This window comes from Herpailurus yagouaroundi, unplaced genomic scaffold (assembly GCF_014898765.1).
Source record: "Herpailurus yagouaroundi ecotype Mexico unplaced genomic scaffold, PumYag 188, whole genome shotgun sequence".
Taxonomy (NCBI): Eukaryota; Metazoa; Chordata; class Mammalia; order Carnivora; family Felidae; genus Herpailurus; species Herpailurus yagouaroundi.
Genome location: NW_024412419.1, coordinates 13,073,671 through 13,092,071, shown reverse-complemented (window position 1 = coordinate 13,092,071; position 18,401 = coordinate 13,073,671). Strand labels below are relative to the sequence as shown.

The window sequence follows — 18,401 nt, the reverse complement described above, 5'->3', positions numbered from 1 at the left end:
GTGGGATTCAAATCTACAGCAGTCTGATCCCGAATGTGCTTAGCCAACAGCATATTTCAATAATTATTGTTACATCATCAAATCCTCCCTTTGTTGATGTTCTAAAGCAATTAATAAATTGCAAATGAAGATTTGCTTTTGGGGAATGGAGACCCACAAAGTGTACAAGACGTGCAGGCAGCTCTTGTTGGGTTGGTCCCCTCCAGATGGGAAGGACATTATGTATCCGAGTCAGACAAGTATCAGTGAAGTAACAGCCATCCCTCTCTGTGAGCCCAATGTGGGGGTTCAAAGCAGGGGCTGCAGTTTCTTCACAGGTGGGTGTTTTGTGTCATTGGTTTCTTGGTTGTATCAACTAGAATTGCTGGAGTGAGAAGTAAACATGGACATTAATCAGCCTCCTGGGGACAGCCTCTCATCACAGACCCAGACGATTCAAAGAGTGCCCAGCCCCCACCTTGCTGGGCAGAAGGGCATTTTGCAAATCACCCAGTGTCAGGCAGGTGTGAGCACTGTTGTCTGTTCCTACAGTGACAGGGCCATGGGGAAAACACTAAGCAGGTTTTTCAGTGTCTTCTGGGCCCTTCCTAGAAACAGCCATTGTGAGCTTTTCTTCTCTTCATGATACATTTGGGTTGCATTTGTCATGCTAAGCAGTCTGCTCAAACATTCCACAGGCAGGAATGAGTCCTCAGTAATATGTTGCTACACAGAGGCATAAGCCCTATAGTGTCAATAGTGTGATTTACACACACACACACACACACACACACACACACACACACCCTTTCAAGATCCTACTAACTGATTTATGCTTATTCATAAAAATCCATGCTATGATGTTAATAGTCTCTCATAAGAGGCATGAGAGACCATTAACATTATAGCATTGATTTTCAGTCAATGAACTGAGAAAATCTACTGACCATACTCTGATATGACCTGTTATTTGTCACTTGTTGTCTATTAGTCTTACCCTTCTTTTCCTTACCTTTCCATTCCTTAAAGATCTCAGTGATGCCAAACTCTCTTGCCAAGTTACTGAGCTTCTATTTTCCCAGGAGAGAACATTGGCAAGGGCCTCTGAAGAATCAAAAGAAACATCTCAGTGGATATTTGAAGGTAGGGTTGTAGATAGAGAAGAAAGGAACATGAATGATGGCATAGTGATTTAAAAAAAAAAAAAAAAGCTATATATACATTTATCCCCAAGACCTCGTAACTTGTGTAGAATCTGGTCGAGACTGGTCACTGGGTTGTGGAAGGGAGGGAGCAAGGTGGGGAGGAAGAGAGGAATAAGAGATTGAAAATCAGGAATTTGGCCCTCTGTTACAAAGAGTGTGTTCTGAAGCATCAGAAAGAAAGATTTGGTTGGAACAAAGTATCCTGTTTTTCTGCAATGAAAGATAAGATTATTTTGATTCTGGAAGGTGCAAAACAAGATTTTGTTAAGAAAGCAGTCGTGACAGTCAACTTAGCCTGAGGGGTTTGAACCATAAGCAGTGAATTATAAATTGAGATTATCTTTCTCATTTCATATCCTCTCTCTTTTTAGAAAACAACAACAACAACAAAACAAACCTGAATACCTATTTGTTTGTTTATTTACCTGTTTTCCTGGAGCAGAGGCATGCCAGTAGGGTGGTACCATTGTCCAGTATCTCACCTCTTGATGTGAATTGACCATTGCTTCATTGACTTCTTGCCAGAATCCATGCTTTCCTGAGTCCCTTCTGGAGGCTTGAGGAAACTCCTGGGTTAGAGAGAAGTTTGAAGAAGTTAATGCAAGCTCACGTTTTTTACCTTGGAGACTGTGGGGTGAAGCTCAGGAACACAGGTTTCAGAGGGTGTAGACTCAGTCCCAAGACTCCTGGAATCTAACACTTGACTGACCTAGGTCAAGGTATGGCTCTCTGAGCTCTAGTTGCCTCGCTTGTCTTGTGGGATAACTATCTACATTGTTTACCCCATAAGATTGCTATGTGATCAGTTGAGGTCGTGCATGTGCTTAGACTTTGTAAGCCCCAAAGGAAACATGATTTTTTAAAAAAAAAAAGTAACGTTTTTCAGAAACGGAGAGGGTGTGTGTATAGGATAGCCTGGTATAAAGAATTAAGATCCTTAAAGAAATCGGATGTTCTAAATGGGAGGCTGTCTGGTGAATAGATTTATATGAGAACATCTAGGTGTCAAGAAAAGGAAAGCTGCTAAAATAGTGTGGGTCATGATGATGTATGTGGGGAGTGTGTGTGTGTGTGTTCCTGCATGAGCAGGGATGTGATAGGTTTCTTCTATCCCCCAGAATTAGAGTTCCATTCCACATGGCATTGAAGTGGCAGAAAGTGCCTTCAACACCCATTTTATCTGAGTTCATTTTATTTTGACTCATAAAGCGACTGTCATTGCTCAGAATCCCAGCTTCACCTCTAATCTGAGCTCCTTTATGATTTCAGAGAGGGAGATGGTATTGAGATAGAGAGTCCCATAGAGACTGTGCTTTGTGATGTGTTCCCAGTATGAATTTATTTTAACATTTTTCCATCGCTTTCTAAATGGAAAAGAAAAGACCAAGCCCATATGCTGTTATCCGATAGTTTATCTCTTGGATAAAAATTAACTTCCTTCACAAGATGTACATGGTTCAGACAGATGAACCTTTCCATGTCTTACCTTATTCAGTCTATCCAATAACTCTTTGAAGTACATATTAGCATTATTCCCATTTTACAGATAAAGAAGCTGAGACATACAGTGCAAAACCATTCACCAGTCTCAGAGCTGTCAAGCAGCCAAGTTGGGATTCAAACCTGTTGGCTGGGGCTTCAGTTTGTAGCCTTAACCGTTATACAGCACTGTCCAGTGTCCTAAGTTAGAGCAGCTAATTTGTTGGTCACGGTCTTCTCCACACCTGCCCTGATGGTAACAGACATAACAACGCATGTTGTTACTAAACAAGAGACAAGGGAGTTTGGCCCTCCACTTGAAAGACATCTCCTCATTTTGATAATTAACTGTCCCTCTAGGTCACACTGGCACTATATATACTACATATCTTTATACTTATGTATCTATCAGTATATAAATATTTGCTACCATTCTGGACCCAAATTGTACCACACCCGCATAGACTTCATGCAAACTGTGGAATTGGTAATCCAGGGCTAAAATTAAGATGGCTCTGGGTAAAATTGGAAAGTATGTATCAGGAAAATATGAGGGATGTATGAATAGTAATGCATCATGAATAGTACTATCAATAATAAAGTTTTTTGCTGTGCTGGAAACAAATATTTCACATATTCCAGGTGATTAAAACTCACTTATTATCCCTGGATGCAGTTTTATATAGAGAAACAAGAAACACGGAGATGTCTGGTCAATAAGGAAAGTAAATAGATTCCAGTGTTCTGAATACCAGTGATTTACTTGAGCATCTAGAAGTGATGGTTCATGAAGCAAGGAATTCCCTTATAGGTCCTTTTAGGTAATAATCCTATGAAGAGATGCCTTTTTTGTCCTGTTTTTTTAATACATTTTTAACATGTTACCCACCCACCCCCCAAAAAAACCAATTTGTGAGCTGATTAAGTATCTCGAGAATTGGCAGGAAACTGCTGTCTACAGACACCTACTCATAATTACTAACAGATACATAATTTGAGTGCTTGATTGCTACTCAAATTGTTAAAATTTTCTGACCTTTTATTAATTTGTTATGTGTTTCCTCTCTAAATGATCAAGAATTGTGTTGTGTTAACTTAAATGGGAGCAAAATGACTAAAAATCCAGACTTCATTCTATAGAAATTTTAATATTGTTTTATTACCCCACAAAGAGAACACCTTTGAGGCAGCATTCATTGGATTTCCAAGTGATTCAAAAAGGATTCAGCTTCAAAATTAGAACGGCGAGTGTTTGTGTGCGAGTGTGTGTTTGTGTGTGTGCCATATCTCTACACACACATACACTTTAGTTTGTTTACAGTGTATTTATCCATTTATATTTTGAGACATTTGAGAAGTACATGAATGTATGATTCATTGTAAACAAAATACATAGTATTATATTTGTAACTTCAATTCCTGGTCATTTATGAGACACAGATAAAGGGATATTTATGAACACAGCATAGAATTAGGAATCTAGAGGCCAGGGTTCCAGACCTGCACATTTTCCATCCACAAGTGGCTCTGTGGACCCAAGTAAAGTTCTTTTTAAAAATTTTCCTATACTTCTTATTTCTTTTCAGTAGAATCCAGACAATGATGTGTCTGTACCTTTGAAGATCAAAATAAAATATGTGAGGATACATTTTGGAAAGGGAAATGTCTTCCTTACACTCGACGGACTATTGTTGTACATAATAAGGATGCATTGAAATAAGAGAGGATGAAATACTCATCCCCAAGTGAAGTCAAATACATGATTTCACTTGATCTCCACACTGGTGAACCCGCTCCACTTTGAAACATCCAAACAGTTGCAAGGCTGCGGCCAGTGGACCTCAGTTCTTCAAAGGAGAATTTAGAAAAATGAGCATTGCACCCCTCCAATTTTGGCTTTAGGAAGTTGTAAGAAGTGAGTTGGCTCTGGTGGGGGGGGGTGTCAGGCCAGCTGGGGAAAGGTCAGGGTTTATTTGTGAGGTTCAGGGTCACATGTCAAAGCATTAAGCAAAGAAAGATAAAAGCCTACATGTCGATTACTAGAAGCTCATGTATTTCATCCTTCAGAAAGCAGGTACTCGCGTGAAAGTGGAGGGGGGTAGCTGTGCTTTTTCAAAATTCCTTAGTTCCTATTTATGCATCACAGTCGGTGAATAGATAATTCTGCAAGTTGACATCTAAATGTATCTAAATATGTAGCTGTGTGTTCCTTACTAGAGCAAACCAGTTTTCTGAGACACGTACATCGTTAGAATGAGGAGGGAATTTTAATCCTTATGCTCCTATCTGCTCACCGCACAGAAGAAAACCAGACGCATGTCTTCACAATAAGGCAAAATTCTATTTCTGCTCATAGAATCTCTATTAAAGGCTTAATAAAGCATTTGCATGTTATTAAAGGAGAAATAGGAAAGAAACTGAATAAGATGTTAGGAGGCTTACCAAATCAGTGATAGAATTTGAATACATTTGGAAAAGATATTTGTACAATTGGTCTTTTTAATCTGGTATCTATGGAGACAAACATATATTAATACCTAGAATAGATCACTGTGTCTGTGTTAGTTTCGGACAGAGTCCCTGTCTTCCTGACACCACATCGTCTTCAGAGCGTAAACACCAGGCCCCCCGCCCCACCCCAAAGGTCAGCCCTGGAGCTAAGCAAGGATGGCCCAGTCTTGGCACCAACCTGGGCACCCCTTTTTCAGACCACATGAGTTCACTGCCCTGTTTGCAGCTTTCCCAAAGGTTAAAGTATTAATTTCAACCATTGCTTTTTATTTTCTTAATTATTTTAAGTTTATTTATTGAGAGAGAGAGAGAGAGCAGGGGAGGGGCAGAGAGACAGGAAGAGAGAATCCTCAGCAGGGTCTGTGCTGTGAGCACAGAGCCCCATGTGAGATTCAAACTCATGAACTATGAGATCATGACCTGAGCCAAGATCAAGAGTGGACGCTTAACTGACTGAACCACCCAGGAGCCACCCACCTGCTTTTTGAAAACAAAAAGGACAAAAGGTTACAACAGGAATCCTGTGTCAGTACCGGTGAATTAAAGACTCAATTGCAGGTTGGTTCACTTAAGAGGAGGTCCCCTTGATGGCTCCCATTTCTGCATTTGCCATACCAATATTGAAGCCAGCATTAGGCTTCCAAAGAACATGTAGAAAAGGGAATCAATCACAAAACAGTGCTTTGCTAGTGAGAGGATTCACATCTTCAGTTCCTGAGCCAGACGCCTCCCTCTTGTGTGTTCATTTGTTTGTGTGAGTTTTACAATTTCTCCAGCACTGGAAAACTGCCACTCAAAATATCCCCTGACCACCTAACCACTGGTAAGTCTAAACATGAAATGCAATTTCCTCTTCTGATCGTTAGTAAAGAAGGCATGATGAATTAAGTTGGACTTCCAGCAGCAGGCAGATCATATTTGTTGCTGCCAATACAACATTGTTTATACCTGTACCAATGAGAATGAGGGGCACTGTGAGGAATTTAAAATACATGCACTGTATTAATCAAATAAAATGAAAACCAATGTAGCTCATTTATCTCTTCTGAAAATATGTCATTTAAGGTCTTTTCCATGGTTACAAATGACCAATCTCAAGGGAAAGGTATTATATGCTATCCTGGAGATTCATGGTTGTGATAAGATGTGTGTGTGTGTGTGTGTGTGTGTGTGTGTGTGTGTGTGTGTGGTGGTGGTGGTGGTATGGGTTATTAAGCATCAAATACTTGACTTTAGGTTACTGGAGTTGACCGTGATTCTAAAAGGCAGCCTATGGAATGGGAGAAGATATTTGCAAATGATATACCTGATAAAGGGTCAGTATCCAAAATCTTAAAACTCAACACCCAAAAAACAAATAACCCAGATAAGAAATGGACAGAATACATGAATAACCACCTTTCCAAAGAAGATATGCAGACACATGAAAAGATGCTCAACATCATTTATCATCAGAGAAATACAATAAAAACCATAATGAGACCTCTCAGAATGGCTAAAATTAACAACACAGGAACAGGTGTTGGAGAGGATGAGGAGAAAGGGGAACCCTCTTGCACTGTTGGTGGGAATGCAAACTGGTGCCACCACCCAGGAAAACAGTATGGAAGTTCCTCAAAAAACTAAAAATAGAACTAATCTATGGTCCAGCAATTGCACTCTTAGGTATTTACCCAAAGGATACAAAAATACAGATTCTAAGAGATACATGCACCCCAATGTTTAAAGCAGCATTATCAATAATAGTCAAACTATGGAGAGAGTCCAAATGTCCATCAACTGATGAATGGATAAAGAAGATGTGGCATATAGATACAATGGAATATTACTCAGCCACCAAAATGAATGAAATCTTGCCATTTGCAATGATGTGGATGGAGCTAGAATGCATTACACTAAGTGAAATAAGTCCATCAGAGAAAGACACATACCATATGATTTCACTCAGATGTAGAATATAAGAAACAAAACAGATGAACATAGGGGAAGGCAGGGAGAAGAGGAGACAGAAAAACAAACCACAAGAGACTCTTAAATGCAGAGAACAAACTGAGAGTTGCCGGCGGGGAGATGGGTGGGGGGATGGGCCAGATAGGTGACGGGCACTAAGGAGGGCACTTGTGATGAGCACTGGGTGTTCTATATAAGCGATGAATCACTGAATTCTCCCCCTGACACCAATATTGCAGTGTGTGTTACCAAACTAAAATTTAAATTAAAAATTTTTTTTAAATAAAAATATTTATTGAACACCTACTAAGTACTAACAGTCTTTTCAGCATTGAGGATGCACTGATGAGAGGCACACACACTCTGCTCTCAGGAAGCTTGTGTTCCAGTGAAAGAACCCAGATAATAAACAAGTCCGCACATAAATATATATCAGACCCTAGGCAGTGCTACAGCAAAACATAAAGCTGGGGAAGGGGCAAGAAAATGATGGGACTCTACTGAATAAGTGTGGCCAACAAAGGCCTCTCTAATTCGGTGCCATCTGAACAGAGACCTGAATGAACTGAGAGAAACAGCCCTGTGAACATCTCAGGGCAGATGTTTCCAGTAAGCGTCGAAGGATGTGAGGAAGCACTTGTGGGTGGGCCGTTATTAATCTGTCAGATTCAAAGTAAATTGGTTCAGGAAAGCCTGCTCTCTACTGAGAACCGGCAGCTTAGTAAGGGAGTTAGAAGTGACTCCATATTCTCTCACCGGGACACCCAAAGGGTCCCACGTTCTGCCAGCTGACAGTGTGTCGCCCACCCCTTACCTTCCGCTCCCGTTGCTAGATTTGCGTGGCTCACATAACGTGTAAACAGGAAAATACAAAGATAACACATGCACATGTAAGAGGCTTCCTCAAAAGGGATCGTTCGGTATCAAAAGTAAGCAACCATAGGAAATAAATACTACATGTGATAGCGTTCAGAGAGCGACTTTGATAAGGTGGCCCTGGGTCCGTCAGACCTGGAAGTGTGTGTGATAGGATTTCTGAGTGCTTCCCAAACACAGGCACTGTGCCCTGCACTGTGACCGAGGGAAAACAAAAGAAGCGCGTAATCTATGTCCCCATGGAGCCAAGGGCTGTAAAAGAACAGCAACCCCAACTGTATCTTCATGATGCATCTGAGGAGAACGGGCCGTCTCAGTCTCTGATGTCAGGCAGGAAACGGTTCAGAGCCCAACCCACCATCAATAAGTATCAGACCATATGTGTGAGCCTTTTCGCACTGCGGGAACTCAGATTTCGACGGGGGCATTTGTACCTACCGCCTCTGAGGCTTGTTTTTAGAATAAATCAGATAATGTGCATGAAGCAACTAGTGCTGTGCTAAATGTTTCCTTCCCAAGCGGTGAGGTTATTCCTGGGAAGCTAGGTATAGCCTTCAAAATGCCCTTTCCATAATAGACCATTTATCCCAAACGGTACCTTTATTTAGCATTCATCTAGTGCCTAGATTTATTGGAGCAGTACAAAGGGAGTGGATTTAAGCGTGAATTGCGAGCTTTATTTATAGCTATAATCACGCCTGTACTTTATCCATTTTTACATTTTAAATAAGAGTTGTCATGACTCTCTGTGACTTGTGTTCATTAAATGTATCAATCTGTTTCCGCCTAGAATACATAATCATTAAGTCTTTTGTTTGCCAAAGAAAGCTCAGAACATGTGGATATAATAAGTTCATATAGCCAATCAGTTATCTCACATCCATTAATAAACCTTACTTTGTGCTAGATCCTGGACATAGAAAATCAACTCCGATCTTACTTGCTAGGAAAACACAATTTGGTAATGGGGCAGGAGATGTAAACCATTAGCAGAATATAATAATCAGAGATACAGAGATGCCCTCACTTACCGTGCAAGTGCTAGGTAGTGATGAACTCCATTCAAGTGTTGGGGGTCCCTAGGGAGTATAAAGCTCTTAAGAGAGGTGTGAATGGAAAGAGTATCTGGAATTATAAGCCTATGTGTTCGGTAGCTGAGATTATCCTGGAAGGGTCTGTGGAGTAAATGTGGAGAAGAGGCAAGAAGAGGGGAAAGTCTAGGGAGAAACCCACTATACCTCATAGGCAACTTGATGCTGCAGATGTGGAATTAAATGTCATATGGCCACAGAGACATAGGTCACTGAACCCCTACTTTATATTCCTTTAACACACTGTCACTGGTGTTCAAGGGAGGATCTTGCCAGACTTTTCCAACTTAGAGTGAGCATTTACCTGTTAATTTTGCACAAACAAGAATATATGAGGTAGAAAATATTGGAATCATTGGCTTTAAAACATAGTTGTAAACCAGAAAGTGGATATAGCAGCAAGATGCTATAGGAGTTGAAGATGACCTTTAAAGCTAGCAGGATGCACTGGACATTCAAATAAGGACATTTACCAACTGTTCCTCTCTTATCAGAAATATATGGGTGTTTTTATTAGTCAGGATTCTCCAAAGAAACAGAATCAATAAGGTAATAGGATGTGTCACATCCTATTAGAGAATGTATGTTGGGGGGGATTTAAGAAATTGGCTGAGGGGCACCTGGATGGCTCTGTGGGTTGAGTGTCTGACTCTTGATTTTGGCTCAGGTCATGATCCCAGAGTCGTGAGACTGAGCCCCTCGTATGACCCTGTGCTAAGAGTGGAGCCTGCTTAAGATTCTCTCTCCCTCTCTCTCTCTCTCTCTCTCTCTCTCTCTCTCTCTCTCGGCACCTGGGTGGCATAACTGGTTAAGCATCCGACTTTGGCTCAGGTCATGATCTCACAGTCTGTGAGTTCGAGCCCCGCATTGGGCTCTGTGCTGACAGCTCAGAGCCTGGAGCCTGCTTCAGATTCTGTCTCCCTCTCTCTCTGCCCCTCCCCTGCTCATGCTCTGTCTCTCTCTCTCTCTTAAAAATAAATAAACATTAAAAAAATTTTTTTAAAGATTCTTTTTCTCTCTCTCTCCTGTCCCATCTCTCCCCACTTGCATGTGCTCTCTCTCTCTAAAATAAAAAAAATAAAAATAAAGTAAAACTATTTAAAAAAAAAAAGAAATTGTCTGATTCATTTTGGGGGAAATATTTGAAATTTGAAGCTCGGGCCAACAGTCTGGAGGTCTAGGGAGGAGTTGATTTTGCAGCTCAAGTTTGAATGCAGTTTGCAATCAGAATTCCCTTATCTTTGGGGAACCTCAGACTTTGCTGTAGAGCCTTCAACTGATTGGATGAGGCCCACTCACATTATGGAGGGTAATGTGTTCACTCAAAGTCTACTGGTTTCAATGTTAATCATATCTAAAAAATACCTTCACAGAAACATCTAGGCTGCTGTTTGACCAAACAACTGGGCACAGTAGCCTTGCCATTTGACACGTAAAATTAACCCTCACAGATCTGTATATATAGCTGTAGCCCCTAGGAGCTAACAAAAAGTTAAAGGATGGAAACAGTTCTCTAAACCAGAGCTGTATTTTCAGCCAATAGGCCACAGATCAGATTGCTAACAATGAGGCAGATAGTGCTACTATACCATTATCACTTGAAATTCCATTTTTCATTCACTCTTTTGATAAATATTTATTGAAAGCATTCCATTTGCTAGATCCTGTCATTTGAGAAAAAATAATAAGTTATTGACTTGGCCCAAGAAGCTTACAATTAGAAACAAATATCAAAGCTAGAATAATGCTTAGAAATAATCTCCTTGGCCTCCTCCTTTTAGAGAAATGGGAAGGCTCTCACTCCTGATCACACAGTATATTAATTCCAGGGCTGGAGTCATGCCCCAGAAAGTCTGATCTCCTCCAGTGCTCTTTCCCCCTGATTGGGAATTCAGACATTCCCTATATATCTGTGCTTAACTTCATTTGCCAACCATGGTGCAAGCCTCCTGAGAATGTTTGGGTCTCACTGAACAATGAAACAAGTCCTATTAGAATTTTGAGAAGTATGACTCTGATCCAGAAAAGCCAGAAGACCCTCTAATCTGCTCCTTAAGTGGGCTCCTAGCTAGCAGATTTTAAACACAAACAACAGATCGATGTTCACCCTTTGCCTCACCACAGAGAAATGAGACAGAGAGAGGAAAGTTGAAAAAGCAGCCAAGTGACTCCAGGGTGATATTATGGGAGTAGAGTGGAGCCAAAGGAAGAGGGTACCATGACAGAGAAGGGATCCTGATGGGGGAGTTGTACTGGTTGGTGTTGGTATGAACTCTTGTTTCCATTCCTAATCAATGAACCGGTTGACTAATGCTTTTTGAAAGCATTTACTCTGAGCGCATGGCTGAACAGCTCATTTAAAAAAATAAATAAACAAAAATAAAAAGACATTCATAACAATTCCTCCATCTTGAATTTAGCTTCTTATGAGAAACAAGAAATTTACTAAAACTGAATGAAAATACCCAGCACTGTTTTTTCCAAGTCCTTGTTCCAGTCTTGTTAATCTATTTTAAGGAGGTTTTATTTACCTTTGAGCAGAGAGCAGGACTAGTGGTTTCTTCTTTAGAAAGCAACCCAAGGGCACCTGGATGGCTGAGTAGGTTAAGCATCCAACTCTTGATTACGGCTCAGGTCATGATCTCATGGTTCGTGGGTTCAAGCCCCATGTCAGGCTCTGTGCTGACAGCACGGAGCCTGCTTGGGATTCTCTCTCATCCTCTCTCTCTCTCCCTCTCTCTCTCTCTCTCTCTCGTTCTCTCTCTCTCAAAATAAATAAATAAACTTAGAGAAAGAAAGAAAGAAAGAAAGAAAGAAAGAAAGAAAGAAAGGAAAGAGAGAGAACAGCCCAGATATATTCTGCCCCACTGAAGCGCTTTCACACCTTTCTACTAGAGCAGAGAGTGAGTTGTGACTGCGAGGTTGCCCTGTCTGGAGGCAACTTCTTTGCTAGTCAATCTTTGTGTAGCACCTTATAAAGAATAACTTCAAGCATAGCTGAACGATATAAACAGAAAGGGAAGATTTCTTTTTATCTGTAGACTACCTTTTCAGGTAGCTATTACACATTACAGTTCCCTCTGGATCAATATAGAGATGAGACACAGATAATTCTAGCACACAGAATGATGGCAGGCCACTAAAGAACATCTTAGACAAAGCTCATGAAAGCCAGCTCCAGACTTTATTCCACTGCCTCCTGTCATAATTCTCTCCAATTGCAGCCACCCTCTACCATCATGTCAACTGAAGACATTATCCATGGAGAAATTGGCCTGCCACTCTGACCTTATCTTCTAAGACTATTTCTCCTGAGCAACATTTTCCATTCTTTTGGAAATCTATCAGTCTCTTGTGGCATTCAGCATGATACCTGGCTGCTTAGAGCTCTGCCCACATACAGAGTCAATAAATCAAGATCCCTAAAGAAGGTGCCAATTGTGCTCATTCTTGAAAAACAATTAACAATTGCACATGAAGATATGGCGCAGATCAAGTAGAAGGAACCATCATTATTATGCATTTGGTACAATTAACCCACTGTTTCCTCAACTCTAGTTCAGTGGCTGCAAACATGAGTTAAGCTTTATGATGTTTATGAGGAGATCCTGACTGCTAAGTGGAAGTAGGTGTTAGTTTGGTTACAAGAGTGGGCTTCTCTTCTGCTTTATTAGATTCAACTCTTTGTAAAAAAAATAATAATAAAAATAAATAAAAACAAAACAAAAAACGGGAGTCCTGAATTTATCATATAATATCTGCCACTGGTGATTGATGTGCTCTTCTCCCAGTAAAGGGAAGAAGGAAATTTTGAGAGTCACAGAGAGCTCATCTCTAGTAGCTCAGTGAGAAGCAGGAGATGTTCTCTGCCACTAGCTAGTGGAATTATTTGAGTAAAAATAAAAATGAGGTTTTCTCCATTAGAGAGGAAATCTCTGTGTCTGTGGAGAATCCCATGCCCTCTCCCCTCCGCTCCCCTCTCCTCCCCTCCCCTCCAGGCCAACTAAACAGTTAACATACTTCAGTGAGATGTTTACTTCATCCTCAAAGCTCAGAAGGTGAACTAGGGAAGAGATGAGCATGAGGTGTTAGAAACCAGGCCTGCCCTAAAGACACACACTTGGAAAATAAGTAACAAGGTGGTGGTTGTTCCTTTGTTTGCCTAGTTTCAGCCCACCTCGGTCTGAGGACCTCTTTTCCTAGGACAGTGAAATGGGTTTATTTCCTTATATCGTGTGTGTGTCCACATGTACTTTTTTTCCTTGCATATGTGTCCTTGTGGGAAAGGCAATCATTTTCCAAAATACTCAATAGGCCAAGCAATTGTTAATACAGAACGGAGATCCTGGTCATCTGCTCTAAAAACCTTGGGGCTCTTTAATCTCCTTATCTCTGAATAATGACTTTTGAGACTTTGAGTTTCCCTGACTTTCTCAGATTTATAAATTTGTGTTGGGATTTTATCCATGAATTTACGAGAGGCCTTCTTTGTCTCATGCCATCTCTGCTCACCTACTAGTTCAATTTCTGCTTCATGATCCAGTGTTCCCATTTTATTATTTATTTATTTGTTTGTTTGTTTATTTATTTATTTATTTATTTATTTATTTAATGCTTGTTTATTTTTGAGAGACAAGAGACAGAGAGTGAGTGGGGGAAGGTCAGAGAAAGAGGGAGGCACAGAATCCCAAGCAGGCTCCAGGCTCTGAGCTGTCAGCACAGAGCCAGATGTGGGGCTCGAACCCACGAACCGTGAGATATGACCTGAGCCAAAGTCAGACGCTTAAGGTACTGAGCCCCCAGGCGCCGCCAGTGCTCCAATTTTAGGTGTGTCCCGAAGCGCCTGCACCAACAGTTTACTGATTACTCAGACAGGGTCTTCCCACTTTCTCAGTCCCACCCCCTGGATCCATTGAGTGACAGTCACATTGTAGCACTGAATATGAGTGCTGAGAGGCAAGTGAGAGACAGATTGTGCTTTTTAATTTTCGGTGCCAGATTCCCTCCTGGGAGGTTCCAGAAAGGGTCCAGTCTAGAAGGGAGCCTTGTAGAATTCAATCTGCCATTGAAATAAATAGACTAAGACTAGGGTTGTGGTGCAGAATCAAGCTTCATTAACAATGACCCAAATCAGACCATAAAGACTCTGTCATACCTAATGATACGATACGTTTGGAGGAAAGCATCCTACCTCTGACTATGCCACTTGTTTTGGCGAATGGCTCCTCTACAAAGCCATGGGAGCACATTAAGCACAAGGATGGTAACATGACCAGAGGAGTCGTTTGCTTGCTTCTAAAGCTTCTGCATTTGGGCCACACTGGAAAACCAGTCCGTATTCCAGAGAACTATGTCCAAGTAATACCACAACGGATGAGGTGCCTATAATGAGAGGTTAAAAGTCATTATGCTGAGTGAAATAAGCCAGGCATGGAAAAACAAATACTGCATGATATTACAAATATCATGATATTTCCATGATATTACATGAGGAATTTTAAAAAAGCCAAAAACTTAGAAGCAGACAATTGACAGGTAGTTATGGGGGAAGCAGGGGGGAAATAGGGAGATGTTGGTCAAAAGGTATGAAGTCTCAGTTGTGTGGGATGCATAAGTCTAGACATTTAATGCAAAATATGATTACCCTAGGTAATAACTTCATATCGAATATTAGAAATTTGCTAAGAGAGTAGATTTCAGGTGTTCTCATCACCCACACAAAATGATAATAATGTGAGGAAATGATATGCTAACTAGCTTACTGTAATCATATTTTCACTGTGTGTGTATGTATGTGTGTATACATCAAATCATCATGTTGTACACATTAGATACATACAATTTTTAGTAATAAAATATTTTTCAAAATGTGACCCCAGAAGAATGTCAAAAATTTCCAACAAGTCTTCCTTTCTCCTTTCCTTCCCTCCATCCCTCTCTCCTTCTCTCCTTCTTTCCTTCCTTTCTTTTCTCCCTCTTTCTTCCTTTCTTTCTTCCTTTCTTCCTTTCTTTCTTTCTTTCTTTCTTTCTTTCTTTCTTTCTTTCTCTTCCTTCCTTCCTTCCTTTCCTTCTTTCTTCCCATGATTACAATATAAGAAAGTGACAGAGAGAAGATTTCAGGAGATAGAAGGAAAGGAAATGCTCCAAAAAGAGATCAATAAGCCTCTTCAAAGAAAAGAGCATTGGCAACATAAAAATCAAACAAAAAACAAACAAACAAGCAAAAACTACAGTCTCTCCCATCTCCCAGATGTGAGAAGAGTTCTGGAAATTATCTGTATGTTTTTGCCAAGAGACACAAAAGACTGAGCACAGCTCAGCTGAAGAGACACAGAGAGAGGCAGGAGCCCGCTGTGCTGTCCTCTGGGACAGGTGAGAGCGAACGGGAGGTGAGTAAGAAATAAACCCTCGTGGCGTCAGTGAAGCCAGCAGCTCAGGGAAGAAGCAAAGTAAGTTTTGACAGCCTGTGTGAACCAGTCATCAAGTTAAACTTTGGTTTTTTCAATTAAAATTTTGATTTTAATTTTTTTAAATTAGATTAAATTAATTCTTTGACAAAGAAGGTATTTGGGGGAATGCTACCCTTGGCCACAGGAAATTAGAGCATCATCTTGGGAGACTTACTGGAAAGTTTACCAAGAGAGATTCTATACTTCTTTATCGTATAGCCACTTGTCACTCCGATCTCCCTGTATGAGCCAGGCAAATCCACTTAGAGGAAGTAGCATTCTCTCAAGGGCAACATCCTGGATCGCACTCAGGCCATAGAAATGAAAATATTTGATTCAGAAACAACACAGTTCACTCTCAAATTTAAAATTTTAATTTGAATGTTGCTCTCGCAATGAATAAGTGCCCCAAATCTAACGTGTGAGAGAGCATATGGCAACGTCTCACACACAAGCTTCCAGTCTCTCACAGGCTGTGAGAGTTCATAACAATAAAAGCAACAACGTTTTGGTGTCTGGTCTGCACCATTCTTCCACGTGTATTATTCCATTAGACGTTCACAACAACCCCTTGCGGTGGGCAGCGGCAGGAATGGAATTATGCTCCTTTCACAGGTGCAGAAACTAAGACCCAGCTTGGTTAACCAGCCAGGCCGCACAGCACATCACGGTCGGTGACAGAGACAGATGACGGACCCATATTGCAGCTGTCAGCTCTGGTGCTCCAGTCATTCAACGGTGGCGCTGCGACAGGGCTCTGTTGTTCAGTCCTCCCTAGAGAGTTAATCTAAAATTCTTAAAAGCCCAAAGACCATATGTGCTTATCTTTAGAAATAATATTAAATCAAGACACTGGGGAGAGTGTATCCTCCTACACAGGTTGGCTTTAGGAATGGATAAAGTGGAAGCTGCTGTAAAGACAAAAGGCAAGTGGAGACCCTCACCTGAGGTGGGGAGAGTGGAGATTGCTGGGGTCAGCCTGGGCTGAGAAAGTCACTCAATCATCTGCACACGTTTAATTAAAAGACAGTAAAAAAGAACCTCAGTATTTCAGATTTTCTGGAAGGGTGGTTAATGAATAGTACCGTTAAAGAGAAGTCTAGATTACCCTGTTCTCCATCCATGCCATGTCCTCTCAGCTGTGACTTTAGTTTACATTTTCTTGTTCAATGTGCAGCTGCTTTTGCACTAGAAGTAGCTGCTGCCTTAACGGAAGCACCAGCTTCCTTCCAGATGTGCGTGTAATATCTGTTCATGGTGCCATGACTTAGTTTGTTATTAGAAGCTCTTGTGTTGGTAGGCCAAGGTCATGGGATGTGGAGGTCAGTATCCTTGTGCAAGAATACTAATGGTCAGCTATACTAACGTCCTTTTCCTTACTACTCTTAGCTATGATAATAATCATAAATAGTCACATTTTTTAACAAACATTTACTGAGTATTTACTGTGTTCCTAGGACCGTTCAGAAGACATCAAATGTATTAACTTAATCTTCACAACAGCAGTATAAGACAGGCTCAGTTATTGTTATTCCCATCGTATAGATGAAGAAAGCAAAGCCAGAAAAATTAAGTTGCCCAAGGTTGTAAGCTGGTATTGGGGCTCTAGGATTCCAAAACCAGAAAGTCTGATCCCTAAGTGACTCCGAGATTGTTGATGAGGGCAGGACATAAAATCCATTCTCAGGTGTTAATAGAGAACAAGTATAAGAGGCTCCAACCTTCTGGGACAGAAGAATTTCCCCAAGTAAGGAAGTCAGATTTCCCAATTGAAAATGTAAGATTCCCTATTAAATCTGTATTTCAGGTAAGCAACAAATAGTTTTTAGGAAAATTGTGTCTTATGCGTACTTGGGACATACCGATCCTAAAAAATAAAAATTGCTGTTTAGCTGAAATCCAATTTTAACTGTGTGTTCTGTATTTTATCTACCTATCTATTTAGGCAACCCTACTCCCAACCCACGACTGCCACCCTGCTTTATGGATCTCCTTATTTAGATGTTCTTATAGCTGGACAGTGCTGACTATTCTTGCTAGAGTCAGAAAATTTCTGTGAGATCTTTATCAGTCATCACGGGCAAGGCCAACTAAATTAAACCCTCTGGGGTTTCTGTACAGGCCTTCATAATGAAAGCTTGGGATTTCCCAATACCTTCTCTAAGTAAGCTCCCCAAAAGACGCCTTACTGGTGTTTACCCTCAAGCAATGAAATACCCTAAAGCTGGTGGTTTGGATAAAGTTCTCTCAGCTCCTTTTCCCATATGCTTTTTTCCATAAAATGGGATTAATCATAAGCAAGAGCTGCACCACAGCGAGACTCTTCTCCTGTTCATGAGCTAGCAATGTTTAGAACCCAACTCAAGCCCACTTCTCTCTTCCTTCTCTCTAGGAGTTGCTGTGAACTACTAGAATATGAGGGTCTTGGCCTCTGGCCATGAAGCTGAGGACTGTTGGTCCTGTCCTTTGGAAACAGCCATTTGGAACTAGCCTCTCCAAAGCCAACTTGTTGCTATGTGTGAAATTTTCCAGGAAGTGAGCCACTTCATGCTTTTAACCCCCAAGGAAGTTGATAGGTTTTGCATTCCACTCCCCGAAAGGTAAATTACCCACGGCCTTTCCCACCCAGAGTCCTAACATGTGGGGTGTGAACAAAGATTTATGCCATTCCCACCACGTGAATAGGAATTTGGTTGAGCAAAGCTGGCCTTTTACTCTGCGCTTTTAGCCAAAGGCCACCCAGTGTACCTGCAACAGGCGTGTTGTCAGAATCCAGGACTGGCTTAGAAAGACGAAGGGAAGTGAAGACTCAAAAGGTCCTTATTGTGCGGAAGAGCTAGCCTGATGGTTGACTTTGGAGC

General features: G+C 41.0%; 1 long non-coding RNA gene across 4 annotated transcripts in view; it reads left to right on the top strand.

Moving 5' to 3' along the window:
* Positions 1 to 18,401, top strand: part of LOC121044138 (uncharacterized) — a 213,909-nt gene that overhangs the window by 149,357 nt on the left and 46,151 nt on the right. The window contains exon 1 of one of the 4 annotated variants that reach the window (XR_005797161.1): positions 17,933 to 18,140. The exons of the other annotated variants lie outside the window; for them this stretch is intronic. This is a non-coding gene — a long non-coding RNA (uncharacterized LOC121044138). Of the gene's footprint in view, positions 1 to 17,932; positions 18,141 to 18,401 lie in introns of those variants that run through there. 4 annotated transcript variants of the gene reach the window in all.